The sequence below is a fragment of the Sus scrofa genome, chromosome 15 (assembly GCF_054392235.1).
Source record: "Sus scrofa isolate SSC_HxYL_T2T_F1_AM1 chromosome 15, Sscrofa_HxYL_maternal_Yorkshire_Landrace_v2.0, whole genome shotgun sequence".
Taxonomy (NCBI): domain Eukaryota; kingdom Metazoa; phylum Chordata; class Mammalia; order Artiodactyla; family Suidae; genus Sus; species Sus scrofa.
The window spans coordinates 96,550,024-96,564,712 of record NC_139397.1 but is presented as its reverse complement, the minus strand read 5'-3'; the positions used below and the strand labels follow the sequence as shown (position 1 = coordinate 96,564,712).

At 44.0% G+C, this 14,689-nt stretch overlaps 2 long non-coding RNA genes across 6 annotated transcripts in view; both read right to left on the bottom strand.

Moving 5' to 3' along the window:
* LOC110257070 (uncharacterized) overlaps positions 1–3,851 on the bottom strand; it is a 46,150-nt gene extending 42,299 nt beyond the window's left edge. For all 5 annotated transcript variants that reach the window (XR_014829817.1, XR_014829818.1, XR_014829815.1 and 2 more), the window contains exons 1-2: positions 3,761–3,851; positions 2–151 (exon numbers count right to left, since the gene is read on the bottom strand). This is a non-coding gene — a long non-coding RNA (uncharacterized LOC110257070). The remainder of the gene's footprint in view (position 1; positions 152–3,760) is intronic.
* LOC146396001 (uncharacterized) overlaps positions 1–14,689 on the bottom strand; it is an 881,025-nt gene that overhangs the window by 832,636 nt on the left and 33,700 nt on the right. The window lies entirely within an intron of this gene.

The following is a 14,689-nucleotide window of genomic DNA, read 5'->3' as shown; positions in this document are numbered from 1 at the left end:
CATTCACCTGCTGGGCAGGATCACAAAACAGGACCAGGCTGACCAGGAGCAGTCAGGCTCAGGTACAAGCCCAAGATGGACACCTGACAGGTGTGGTCCAGACCCTCCTTGTGTGCATACCATTTTGTTCCACGGTGTCCACTGCTTTCATCTGCAAATAAACAGAGAACACTCTGGCTGTGTCTTGAGATTTCTGGTGCAGCCCCTCTTAATAAAATTATAATGTATTTTAGAATCCCAAAGAATGTCATGAATAGAAACTAGAAAATATCAGAAGAGTATCCTGAAGGTTCAAAGTTCCTAGTCCTGATAGCTGCAGCTGATTGGCTAGTCACAAGTGCTGCTCCCACCTTTCTGAGGATGCCTCAGATGCTGCTGGTTGCCTGAGAGCCACTTCCCCTGGGTCCTCCCTTTTAGAAACCCCCTGTTACTCAGGCCTCCAACTCTCAATCAGCCACATGCTGCAGAGGCTGAAATGTGGTGTGCCACAATCCCAGCCAGTGAGACACAATCTTGTGAGGCTTTTGAGAAGATTTTCCTCCCTGGTGAAGAGATACTGAGAAGAAACAGCCTCTTTGCAGCCCTGGGTTGCTTTAGCTGGAGGCAGGTGCATCTGCACAGTGCCTGAGGATGCAGCCTTCTCACACCCAAAACCAAGAGACAGACTGACACATGGAAGATGGCTCAGCAGAAAGACATGAGAGTCTGGGTGCGTGATGATGTTGCACAGCTGCTACCCTCCTGGAGCCACTTTGCTTTTGGACGTCTTGAGATGGATGATAAAAAGCCCTTTATGGGTAGAATGATGTGGTGGGCTGGGTAACAGCCCCTCTGAGACATTCCTGGCTCCTGTGAATGTGTTAGGTTACAGGTCAAAGAGGAAGAAAAGTTGCAGAAGGAGTCAAGGCTGCTAATCAACTGACCACCTTAAACTAGGGCGATTACCCTGGATTATCCAGGTAGGCCCACTGTAATCACAAGGGCCCTTCAAAGTGAGAGAGGGAATCAGAGAGAGGACTAGAGAGATGGCAATGTGAGGATAATGCAGCAGGACATTGCTGGACCATGGGGCCACAAGCCAAGGAATGCAAGCAGCCCCTAGGAGCTGGAAAAAGCAAGGAAAGAAACAGATTCTCCCCTAGAGCCTCCAGAAGGAAGCTGCCAACACCTTGATTTTAGCCCCTACTGAACTGTAAGATAACAAATTTGTGTTGTTTTAGGACTCTTAAGTTTGTGGTGATGTGTTATAGCAGCCATTGAATGAATACAGAAGATCATATACTTTATCATCCACATCTGGGAGTTGCTGAGAGTGAAAGGGGTACAGCTACTTTTTTTTTTTTTTTTTTTTTTTTTGTCTCTTTAGGGCCACACCCATGGCGTAGGAGTGTTCCCAGGCTAGGGTCGAATTGGAGCTACAGCTGCCAGCCTACACCACAGCCACAGCAATGCCAGATCCAAGCCACATCTGTGACCTACACCACAGCTCATGGCAACACCAGATCCTTAACCCACTGAGTGAGGCCAGGGATTGAACCCATGTTCTCACGGATACTAGTCGGGTTTGTTACTGCTGAGCCACAAAGGGAACTCCGAAAGGGGTATTATTAATAATTAGAACAGAAAAACACAGGTATGTCCTGGCAACACCTCACTTCTTATTTATATCACTGTGAATTGAGTTTTCTGACATTTGTGGTCAAAATTATCCTAATCATAGGGAACACACCAACACATTCTGTATATTGGCATAAATCGATTTTTGAAATGCTTTAATTTTTAAGATGTTAATTTCAACATTAAAAACAAAGCCGACACCAGAGGAATTAGCAGCTACCTCAACCAGGGTTCCAGCTACACACATGGAGGCCTCCCTCATAATATGGACAGCCTAACAGCAAAAGTAGCTCAGAGCATGGAGGAGGAAAAGAAAGGAACGAACAGTTCCCACTTGCACAAAGTTTATGATCAAGCTGGAAAAACAACTGTCATGGAAATTAAGGGCCTAATGAACTGATTTATAGAAGTAGCTGCTTCCTGACAATCCTCAGAATGTTCCTATGGCAAATTTTTTTTATTCCCCCAAAGACAAGGGAAATGCAAAACTAGTTATTTTCATTTCCTGGTTTAAGTATCCTTACCCCTAAAGGCTGTGAGAATCCTTTCCCCAAAGTGAGCTAAAAGAAATAGAAAGCAAAAGTTCATTAGGAAAAAGCTCAGTTAAAAAGGATTTGACATTATAAAGAATGACTTTAGACCTCTGAATACAGGAGAAAAGATATATGCATAGGAAACTCACTTAAGAAACTCTATCTTTAATGCAACTCTATCTTTAGGCAAGAAAACAAGAATCAGAAATGGAATGAGCTTAGGAAATTTGCCTTGGGTATTTAGGTGGGGAACAGCAGAATTAAGAGGCTAGGGCTAAATGCACAAGAACCCTGAAGGAATTAACTCAGATTATCTATCTATGAAGTAATGCAAGAAGAAAGAGGTAAGTTCGGGGCTCTTGCTTGGGAAAGGAATTCCATTTCCTGGGATCACTGGAGCAGCGCAGAGTCCTGAGCACAGAGCCATCAGCCTGGGGGGGATCAGAGGCCCCTGTTGCTGTGGCCAAGTCTGGGCTTTCCTGGGGGAGGGACTCCAACCACCAGAACAATTTCCTGCATTGGGAGGAAAGATGAAGGAGAGTGTGGATTTAGGATGTGTATAGGAAGAGATTCAGCCTCCCGTAAAGACGTAAAATCTGTCCGAAACCGCAAGATGACTTTTTATTTTAATTGATTGGTTCAGGTGTATTAGGAAATGTTTGGAGAATAGTGAAAAGCCCTTTGAAGAGAGAAGGCAGATCTGCAAGAGACTCAAGCAGGTTAGGGGGGGAAAAACTGCTGAGGCTGTAAAGTGTTTGCAAATACTCAAGCATGCCATGCGAAATTACTTTTACACCAAAGCAATCGTGTCTGTGGGGAATGAGGCACCTGGAATTCCGCTCCTGGTGTGTTTATTTCTGTGAGAGGGGAAGCAGGGAGCATTAAGGATATGAATATCGATTGGTGGGAAAGCTGAAGATCTGGCATAACCAGGGTATCTAATTGAGTCAAAAAGATCCATCCTCTCCAGCTTAACTTCCACCTGTGCCACCACAGAAAGAAACCACAGTTCTCATCTCATTAATGATTTCTTCACTTTCGTAAAGAAAAATGGCTTTACTCCATTCCGAACCTCCTTGAGCTCTCCACAGCTTCCAGCCTTTGATCAATAGCTATTATCTTGCTCCTGCTTCTGAAGCATCACCTGCCACCCCTGCCCTGTTTAATCAGCTTGCTTCCTTCCTTCCTTTCCTTCTCCTCCCCTCCTTCCACCCTATCTTCCCTCCCTCATTCATTCAATAAATATGTATCCACATCTCAGGGTGCCAGGCCCCAAGGGAAGAAGAAAATAACCCAGTCTGATTCACATCCTGAGGTGTAACACTCTCCTCTGGTGACAGAAAGGTCACCCCCCTTCTTTGGATTCATCCTTTCAATGTTTTCCCACTTGCCATTCTAAGCTAGGTCCTCTCAACATCATCCCAGGGCTTTACCGACACCCTCACAATAGGCCTCCTTTCCCGACCTGCTCTTCATAAAAAAATAGGTAACCCTAGCTCCAACTCCAGTTCCCCTCACCCAACTCCAGAGACCCAGAAGAAAGTGACACCTCAGTCTGCCCACTGCATTGCCCCTGTTACCGAGCAAGGGATCACTGCCCGACAACACACCGAGAAGCCTTCGGCACCAGCTTTCAAGAAAAGAAAGGGCTTCGTTGGGAGGCCAACCAGCAGAGAAACAGAAAGCAAGGCCCCAATACCCGTCTCCTTGAGGCTTGGGGAGAAATTTAAGGGTTAGGGGAATGTCAAACTCGGAAGCTGATTGGCTAGTCTTCAATAGTCCAAATGAGCTACTCATGCTGCTAGATGCCAGGTTTTCCTTATTGAAGGACCTCTCACTTTGGGAAGGGCTCCAGTGACAACATTTCTACTCTTTAGGTTCTGTAGACGGAAGATTCTTGGTTCCAGGGTCATCCTGGAGACACGGGTTCCCATCTTGCACATGCACAGGGCTGTCTGTGTAAAATGACTCAAGGTTTGATTAATCAACAACCTACTTAAGGAGGCAAAACCAGTTGAAGGTGGTGCTGTTTCAATTTCATTAATCTACAACCTATTTAAGGAGGCAAAACCAGTTGAAGCTGGTGCTATTTCACCCCTACCCAAAGAGATCTTCCCCCACCTACTTCTACTGATCAGGTGAATTAGTTTAGCTTAAAACTTAATTGATCCAAAAAGTTGCTTCTGGCCGCCCCATGTAACCCATTGTCGCTCCTGTCATCCATGATGTAGTCGCGTATACATATACTTCTGTCTTTTTTTATTCATAGGTTGTTTTTTTAATTGCTCCATGATTCTGTGTGTTTTGACTTCCTCAAAAAAGTTCCCTTTTATTTTATATTCTCAAAAGTGCCTAGTTCAAACTGTACTCAGTACATTTAAAATGTTGTTTAACAAACATTTGCCTCGCTGTTAATTAAATGTAGAAAATAAAGAAATTTTCCTCTTTCTTCCCCAATTAACCACCCTGCTCCACCTACTCATTACCATAACAATAGTGGCATTTCAGACCCCCACCCTCTGCCAAAAAAAAAAAAAAAAAAAAGGCCAAGAGTCATATTGAGCCCACATTATCTTCTATGCGTCCTCTACAACCACAGGGAAACTCTACTGCTCTGAATGCAATACCTTTGTCTCCATCTCCTTCCTCTGGGTGTCCACAACCAAAGCGTTAGTCCAGATCCTGTCCACTCTAACACCAGGAGCCCATCTCCAAGAACTGGAGATAACATCCACCATGTCATCCACTGGACTCAGCAAATAGGCGAGGTGTTGAGTGCTTTGAAGGTAGCGCATCCCACTATACGTGCAGTGCCACCATGTGTAATTCCACTCCCCATGACCCCCACTTTCCACAATTCTTTCTGGAGCAGCCAGAACAGCAGAAAGTCACCAGTGGCTTCTGGAGTCACAAAGGTCCAGTTTTGAAAGCCTGATCAGCCACTTACAAAGAGTGTGAAATGGATGACAAAACTTACCCTCCCTGTGCCTCGGTTTCCTCATCTGTAAACTAGAAATAATGCAATCTTTTTGCAAGATCACTAGGGGCATTAAAGGAGACAGTAAATGCCAACACTGAAGCTCTTCACCATTCATTCCCTTCCCTCTCACCCTGCTCTGCCACGACACTCACCCCACCCACCCCTTGCTTCTCTGAACGGTCACAGTAGCATCTCTCTGCCACTGGATAATGTTTTTATTTTCATCAGATGATGATAAAAGAATTTTGTTTTCTGATAAAAATTAAAATGTCCAGTGGCAGAAAGAAGGACTCCTTTCTGAGGCAAGTGTCAGAAAGTCCAATCCAAGCTCTTTCACAGCTAAGTTCAGGGTCAGCTGAGAAGTTCAGGGTAAAACCTGAGCCAGACCCAGCTGGATGGGGGCTTTAGGATGTCCTCAGGACCCAGCCCTCTTCAGCTCTTACTCAGGCTCCATGTGGTTTACAATGGTGCAGCTGCTCTTGCTTCCCAGGTTCAAGTCCACAGGAAAAACCATCCTCCTTTCTCTTGGCTTAAAAACAAACAAACAAACAACTGGGAAAAAAAAAAAAAACTATTTAGATGAACTCTGGCCAAACTAGCTTGGGCCATGGACCCTTTTCTGAATTAATTACTAGTTCAGAATCTGAACTGGATTGGGCAGGCTAGCAAGCCAGCACCCTTGAGCAGCACAACCTCGGTGCACATGCTGAGTTGAGGAGGTGGTCACTTACGATGGCTGGCAGATCTCGTAAGAAGCAGAAGGAGGAATTTGGAGATCCCAGAATGACTTTTGAAGCCTTTACTCTTTTGCTCTGGCCCAATCTGGACCCTATTTAAGCTCATGGGTTCTAGACTGCATAGATCCTAGAATCTTGGCTCTGCTGCTCCCTAGCTTTGTGCTCCTGTACTTCAGTTTCCTCGTGTGTGAAAAAGAAATAATTATGAGTTTTGGCAAGTAAAGAGCTTGAAACAGGGCTTAGCCTTATGAGTGCTCCGTGAGCCTTCTCTATTAACAGGGATCTTGAGGAAAGAGCACCCACAATCCTGCAGCGTACACTTGGATGCAAGTGGATGAGTAAAGTTTGCCTGCAGAAACTTCTTCCGAGAAACAACGACCCAAACATGACATTCTGAGTTTCCAAATCCCCTGTGATGCGAGCACAAAACCTTTGTATTCTATATTTTTTTTAGGTGTAATTAAAATGTGGTTAAAATCAAAATTTTAAAAGAAGGACGGCTATTGAACTCTCTAGCTCCCAGGTGCTTTTGCTCAATGAGTTCTTACACAGCCAGGCATCTAACACTCGTTTCATTAAACCAGGGAAGCTAGAGGCTGGCTAATTGCATACCTGGTTAACAGTATTCATTACAGAGGCCCCTTAATCAGATGGTTAGCGTGAGTGATTCCCCTTGGAAGGTGACCTGACTAGTATCTAAAAACACTCAGATGTCCCCGCCTGGTTGATGGAGGGCAGGAAATGTAACCTTTGACCAGGCAAGTGGTAACAATGTTGCCCTTTCCGCAACCAAGAACCAAAGGAATTAAAATTGAGTCAGTCACCAAGTAGATTGCATTTAGGGGCGCCTATAAATCTCTCGGAGGCATTTACCAAAATGTTTACTTTTCTTAGTAATTTAAAACGAATGGGAACAAGCGCTATACCAAACATTGGAAAAAGAAACTCGGTTCCTTCTTGGAGGTTCCATTCCAGCAACCTGGCTTGACTTCCTCGGAGAGTGAGTACACTTTCCTCCCCAGGAAAACGATCCGCAAATTACAGTGATTTCTTCCACTAATTAAATACACCCCTGTCCCTTCAGCTGAATTCGCTGAAATTATTCTTCAATGATGTACATATGAATTTCTCACGAACCCAAGCTGAGATGATGAAAATCGTTTCCTGTCATTTACATTTGAATGGCCTTTGTTGGCCACTTCCCCTTTAATAACATTCAGATTGTGTTTGGCAATGCCACCAAGAATCTGAGTGGGACACAAGGGACCCAATTCTGTGGTTGTTCCTGTTTGTAGTTATGCCGTTTATCCTATGGATGGGGGAAGGACGCGGATGAGATGTTCTTTGAGGTTAGGTTCAAACCAAGCAAACATAAGTATAAAAGAAACTTGAACTTGATTTTCGGCTTTGTCCTATGTCATAAGATTTAGTTTGCAGCATGTAAAGATTTAGGTCCTATGGTAACTCTGCTTTAAAGACCTTCCTCTCACAGACCTTTCAGCACGGATCAGACTACTTAAGGATGATGCAAAGAAAATGTAGCTTTAAAAAGGCTTCCTACTGTGACACTACATCACGGTATCCTGCTCAGGCAATGCATTGATTTTAAAATTGGCTTCCTGACTTCTAAGTAATTGTCAATTCTTTTTTTAATGGAGTTCCTGTCTACTGAATATACATTCCCCTTTTTGTTTTTCTCCTTCTATAAGTGGAGGTCCATTCTGAATCTCTGAGAATCATTCCTGTGTTCTTAAGCCCAAAGAATCGAGGCAAATGAATGCAGTTCTGATTTACCTCCAGGAACCTTCTCTACCGTTTCATAAAGAGTCTCTCTCTATTTTCACACAATCCCTGAACTTTAACTTCAAAACCCCATGTAAGAGTGGTCTAGTTGTGAGAGGGATGATTTTGTTTTGCTATAGCCACGATTTCTGTTTGGGTTTTATATTTGTTTTATTAGGATGGTCCAGTTTGATGGACCTCTACCCCACAGACTCTGCTGGGTCACCTTGACACAGAAGGAATTCACCTCGCCTTTCAATTTCACTAGTAATCTGAACTTTACACATATTGTCAGGCATGAGGTAGAAACGCCATGTGGATTTAGAAATTACTGACAGAAAAGCAAAGAACCTGAGGGCTCAGGCCATTTCTCAGGAATCCGGCTTCTATTGGTTTGAGGCATTTCTGAGAAGGCCTGAGATTATCTCTTTATTAGACACCCAAGTAGATGGAACTTTCTCTGCAATGAATGCCCTTAGAGGTTATAGAAAAGTAATGAAAAATAACAGCAAGAGTACAATAAACTACAGTGCATTCCACCCAGGGCTACTGTAGCCCCTCAGCCTGCCCTCTCTCCTAGAGACACCCAAATACCTGCACGGCTTCCTGCTGTTCAGGCTCCCAGAGGTCAGCCTAATGTTATCCCTCTGTGGCTCTGCTCTAGCATATTAATTGTTAATCATTCACTCAACAGTGTTTCTTGAGTGTTGGCAATGTCCCCATGGACCCTGGCAACCACTACCCCTGCCCTGGGCCCCACAATCCAGAGAGCTGATGGCCCATTCCTCCCTTTCTAAGCCAGGCTCCAGGTACCCAAGAGCCCAGAATTCCCTGTCAAACAACCCTGAGCAGGAGGCAAAGGACCAACTCTAGAGTTAAGGCTGGGGTATTCAGGGCAGACGAGAAAAGGGAGCGGATGAAGGCACAGGGGCTCCATTTGCAGCTTTGCCTCAAGTCCTGCATCCAGTGCATTGGGTGGTAAAGGAGAGAGAGGGTCCCAGCGTTCCTGGGGATCTCCAGCCCAGCCAGGAAGACAGATGGGGAAGAGTAATTAGAAGGGTAATGGGTTCTGCAAATGAGATGCACAGGGTGCACTGGGAGCTTCTGCTGGAGCAGGGGATGGCAAACCAGGCTTGGGGCGGGGGGGCATGGGAAGGAATGGAGGAAAGTAAGGAGGCCTTTTCTAAGGAAGTCCTGCCCACTATTTCCATGTACCCAAGCCAGAATTCGTATACTAGGACTCAAATGCATAACTTTATTATGCACAAGTCTGATGTGCTAAGGTAACTTTGTCTCCTCTGATTTCAGTGCTCTTTGCCAGTCTAACTCATTCTCTTTCAAGTTCTTTCATTGACAAACACATATTTTTCTTCCACCAGGAGCTGAGCGGTATCTTAACAGCAACATACGGCCCATTTTTTTAAAACAAAGAAAGTTGGTGTTTTTTTTGTGTGTTTCTGTTTTCTCTTAAACTGCAGAGTGTACAGTCCCCACTTTGCTACCCATTTCAGGTGTAGCTTGACTCCCAGCTCTATGACCTTGAGCTAGTCTCCTCATCTGTATGCTGGGGAGAACAAATTCCATTTCAGGGGCTGGCATGAGGGATAAAGAGATGAAACACAGCACACAGCTCAGAGCCTAGAACAGTGTAGGTTTCCGTAAATGTCTCCCTTTAACCTTAGAAACCCAGACTTTTTAAAAAAATTTTTTTGAATTAAAAAAAAAAAGAAAAAAGAAATGCTATCTATTCTTCACACTCAATAATATTCCGGTTCACTTTAATGCTAAGAAGCCATGATTATATTTTCTACAAGGACAGTATCTAATAATAAATACATGCACACATGTATGAGAGAGAGCCAGAAACACACACACACACAGAGAATGAGAAAGGTACCCCTTTAAGGTGAAAGGAAGTACATTTCATGCAAATAACACCATCCAGATTTCTTATTTGCAACTAAATGCATAGTTTAAAAATCAGACAAATGAATTCCTGACCTAAAATGGCATTTTGGGAAAGATACTAAACAGAAGTCACATGGTGTTACCTGGGCCAGGGGTGGCAAATGAGTGAACGGATGTGGAGATGGAGGCGATGAGTATCTTGACACTTGGGATGCCTTTGAGCGTGAATGTTTCCCAGCTTTCTGTTGCAATTCAGGGTGTAGAGACCCCACACCCTCGCCTCATCTATCTTTGTTCCCCATCAGGCTCCTACCTTCTACACTCTACTTCTTAAAAAGCTTTCCAAAGATGAAGTTCTAAGATCAAGAATCAAATGCTGGAATTATCTAAACTCCAATAATGCCAAAGACATGAAAATCCCCAGAATCATAGCTCTCAGTGGGTTGATAAATAGCACTTTTATCCTCACCGTGGGTTTCTGGTGTGTGATGGTAACGTCACATGCCATCTTTCTCTATTTACCGTCTCTGCTTCCTTTATTTATAGGGACTGGCAAAAGCAGACATCTATATTTTTTTCTTTTGTGTGGTTGTGGGAGGAAGGTGGCTCGACAGGCATATAAATGCACTATTTTCTAAATAATGTAGGAAGTGCAACCTAATATTTTTCTAAAGGCAGTGCAACTAACTCCATAAAGCAAATTTAAAGATAAAAGCTGTTTGGAAGTCTGTTTTTAGTTGTTGGAAAAAATAATGGATGCAGTAAATTAAATGTTAGAAAAAATTTCTATGAAAAGCCACACCTGTATTTCTCCCACTCACACAGCTACTTTCACTGCTTTCTGGGCCGTCCTTGTCACATGCATGCATTTTACAAAGCAATCTTAATTTAAAATCTCATTGTGGATTTTTTGCTTTCTCATCTTATCAACACATCCCCAGTTTTCTACAGAATAAACACATTTAATTCATTCGCTCTGTGTCTGTATAATTACTATTAATGACTGCAGTCTCAGGGATTTATATTTTGATCATCACTGTCTTCTGAAGAACTCAAACTGTTTTAAAAGAGCATCTTGGGACTTCCCCTCATGGCTCAGTGGTTAAGAAATCCAACTCGCATCCATGAGGACACAGGTTCGATCCCTGGCCTTGCTCAGTGGGTTAAGGATCCGCATTGCCATGAGCTGTGGTGTAGGTCTCGGATTTGGCCGCTAGCCTGGGAATCTCCATATGCTGCAGGTGCAGCCCTAAAAAGCAAAAAAAAAAAACAAAAAAAAAAACAAAAAACAAACAAAAAAAAAAAAAAACTTAAAAGAGCACCTTGGAAACCACAGCATGGCTCAGAAATCTTCCTGGTACAATGTTCAGTTTTGTAAATGGGGAAACTGAGGTTCTAAAGAGGTTATGGGACCAGCTAGGATTCTTGGCAAATCCAGGACTGCAACCTGCGTTCCCAGAACCCCAGACCCAACCACAGCTGCCTCCTGTCAGCCCCCAGCATCTCCACCCCACCCTGAGCGGACACAGGAGTGGAGGTGAGAGGGAGCACAGAAAGATAACATCCCACTTCTCAGGTTTTCCAATTTAAGTGGACCAGGTAGCTGCTACCTGCCTCTACACACAGCTTGTTTGAATTGCACAATCCTTACCTGCCTGTGGGACATGTGATTACCTTTCTGTCTTTGAAAAACTCTTCATTTCATGGGAAGCAGAATCCTGGATACAAACTAGGTCCCAACACAATTGCAGTCCTGAATATTGTGTCATAGAACTGGCAGCTTTGTGAACCTGATATGTACCTCTCTGCAAGCATTACTTGCAAACGAGCCAAATCAAAGGACTGCAAACCATGACTCTCCTGGATGTACCTTTGGGGTGGGATGGGGCCTGGAGGAAACCCAGGGCTACGTGACTTGTTCAAAGACATGGAGTCCAACCCGGAAGCCAAGTCTTCTATGCATCAGCACGATTTTGGGCAGCTGGAGTTATGCATGAAAGGGCCTCCTCCGGGCCGACGGCCACAGTGTGGTTCCCAGAGTCACAGGTCAGGCTCTCAGTCGGCACACATCCCAGAGCCCTGGGGAGGCGTTAAGAAGGCGGGTGGCAACCGGCTCAGCAGCCCGGGGGCGGTCTGGCGGGGTCGGGTTTCGGTGAGGGTCAGCTGAATCGGTGGTCCTCTCGCTGGGCTGCAGCTGCCCAGCTGTCTGCAAGGGAGCCCAGAGCACCGACCCGCTCCCCAGCTGGTCTCGGAAGCCATCCCGGCGGTGACTTTGTCGTGGCTGAGCACAGCTGCATTTGAACTGCTGACCTACTAATCTGCACTAGAAAGGTCCGTATCCTTTTACAAATCCCCGGAGCCTCACCATCTATTTGACTTGTTGCTCTTAAAGTTTCACATCATTTTCAACATGTTAAGCCGCCACTTCAAGAGTATTATTGAGTCTGAGCGAGAGCCGCCCCCGAGCATGACGTTTGGCACTTTTGCCCTCCGCCTTTTATTTCACAGTTCACACACCCGGAGCCGGCAAGCGTGCTGCTCTGGTTTAAAGATTCCTTGAGGCGCTGCTCCTTTGGAAGATCTGTCTACTGCTTATCGTAGAGAAACCAGCATCTGAAGAAATGCATTCGAGAACACCTCCACCGGGATGCAGACAGTCCTGTGTGACAAATAGCAACACAGTATCCTACATGATCTAGGAAACATACATTTGGCTTCTCCTGGACAATCGGCATGTGTCAGGAATGTTAGACACATTGAAAGAAAGTTTTTTGTTCACAACATTATTACTGCTGCCAGCAGTAATACAGAATTCGCTGGCCAAAAAAAAAAAAAAAAAAAAAAAAGAAAAATCCTCTTATTTTTGCTTCGAGTAATTTTGCACTTTAGTGCATGGTCCTGGAAATGATAACTACAGTAATAATGTTTTAAAAGATGCATTTCCTCCTTAGTCTTTCACCCTACCAACATATAATCATAACTATGTAGTGAATCATGTGTGTTTAGTAAGCATATATTATCTACCCCAAATCACCAGAAATTGTATAATATCTGACACAATTACAACTCCTGGATCACTTCAGAATTCTTTAAAAAATATTCTTGTTGGAGTTCCCGTCGTGGCGCAGTGGTTAACGAATCCGACTAGGAACCATGAGGTCGCGGGTTCGGTCCCTGCCCTTGCTCAGTGGGTTAACGATCCGGCGTTGCCATGAGCTGTGGTGTAGGTTGCAGACGCGGCTCGGATCCCGCATTGCTGTGGCTCTGGCGTAGGCCGGTGGCTACAGCTCCGCTTCAACCCCTAGCGTGGGAACCTCCATATGCCGCGGGAGCGGCCCAAGAGATAGCAACAACAACAACAACAAAAGACAAAAAAATAAAAAAAATAAAAAAATAAAAAAAAAATATTCTTGTTTATACAGCTTCCTAGTACTTTATGGATTTAAAGGTACCAACACTTATCTAAAATCCAACTCAATTAGAAATTCTGGAGCATGTTGGAATTGTGTTTTTCTATTCTTATTATGGTTGTCATTTTTGCCACTTCCTGCTGCTTTATGGATCCAAAGGCATTAAAATCTTTTACATTCCATCAAAATTGACAACTAGCCTTTTGCCCCTGTATATCGCTTACTTGAAGAATTCTCTGGTGGTGTGTGTTTGGCAGCATTGTTTTTTATCTTACACACTGATATTTATGACAAGACTGAGCTATAAATGTGCTGGGTATCCAAACTCCTTCCCTTTACCCATACACATATTTTATTCCAAAAGAAAAGTCATGTTCTTGCTCACGCTGTTTAGCCGAAGACCTAAGACAAGAAACATTATGCAAAAATTTTTAACATTCTTTTGAGATTTAGGGGAGAAATAATAAGGGCTTACAAGGAATAGTGTTCAAATAAACTGGCAAATAATTAAGTACATTCTAGTAGTAGCTTAAATTTGAAAGTTCCAGGTAGAATGATAATCTTCTAAAGCATCTTTTTCCCCCAAGAACATCTGCCATGATCCCTCACTGTGAGAGCCTTGGGGAAAATGAGTGCAATTTCTCTGATGACTCTTAGAATTGCTGGAGCTTACTTTCCAGAGTTTATTTTCCGAAAGCATAGTTATCTTTTTTTTTTTTTTTTTTTTTTTTTTAATCCTCACCAGGTTAAGAACAGAAATTTTCCTGGAAGTAGACAACTTCCAGCTAATATGGCTTCACTTCCAACCAGGCCACAGACCCGCTGTTAAGCCAGAACTACCTGCCCCTTTCACTGCGTTGTTACACCTCAATCTAGAATCTTGCCCAAAGACACAGAAAGCCAGCAGGATAGTCAGTGTTACTTTGGTTGCTACATTTGTCTAGATTTCAGGAAGATGGGGATTGAAGCGGTGGTCAAAAATGAGGAAATACTTCTGGCGCCTTTAGCAGATAAATTTAAATTGAACTCACCATGAAGGAAAACATGCTGTGCACAGAGAGGGCACTGTATCCTGCATTGGACGACTCATTTTGCTAACGGCTCTGTGTAAAGCAAATATTTAGTAAACAAAAAAAGTCTTTGGGAGTTCCCGTCATGGTGCAGTGGTTAACGAATCTGACTAGGAACCGTGAGGTTGCGGGTTCGATCCCTGGCCTCTCTCAGTGGATTAAGGATCCGGCATTGCCGTGAGCTATGGTGTAGGTCGCAAACGCGGCTCAGATCCCATGTTGCTGTGGCTCTGGCGTAGGCCGGTGACTGCAGCTCCGATTCGACCCCTAGCCTGGGAACCTCCATATGCCGTGGGAGCAGCCCAAGAAATGGCAAAAAGACCAAAAAACAAACAAACAAAAAAAATCTTTGAAGGACTAAAAGTGTTTTCTCAAATATTAATATTCCCAGGATGCCATGGGCTGTACCAATTTCATTTATGAGTCAGTTCAGGCTGCCACCATAAAATATCACAGACTGGGTGGCTTAAATAACAAATTCCTTTTCTCATTGTCCTAGAGGTTGGAAGCCCAAGGTTAAGGTGTCAGCAGGGTTGGTTTCTTCTGAGGCTTCTCTTCTTGGCTTGCAGATGGCCACCTTCTCCCTGGGGCCTCACTTGGTCACCTCTCCATCTGTGTTGTTTGTGTCCTAATCTCTTTTTCTAAGGACACC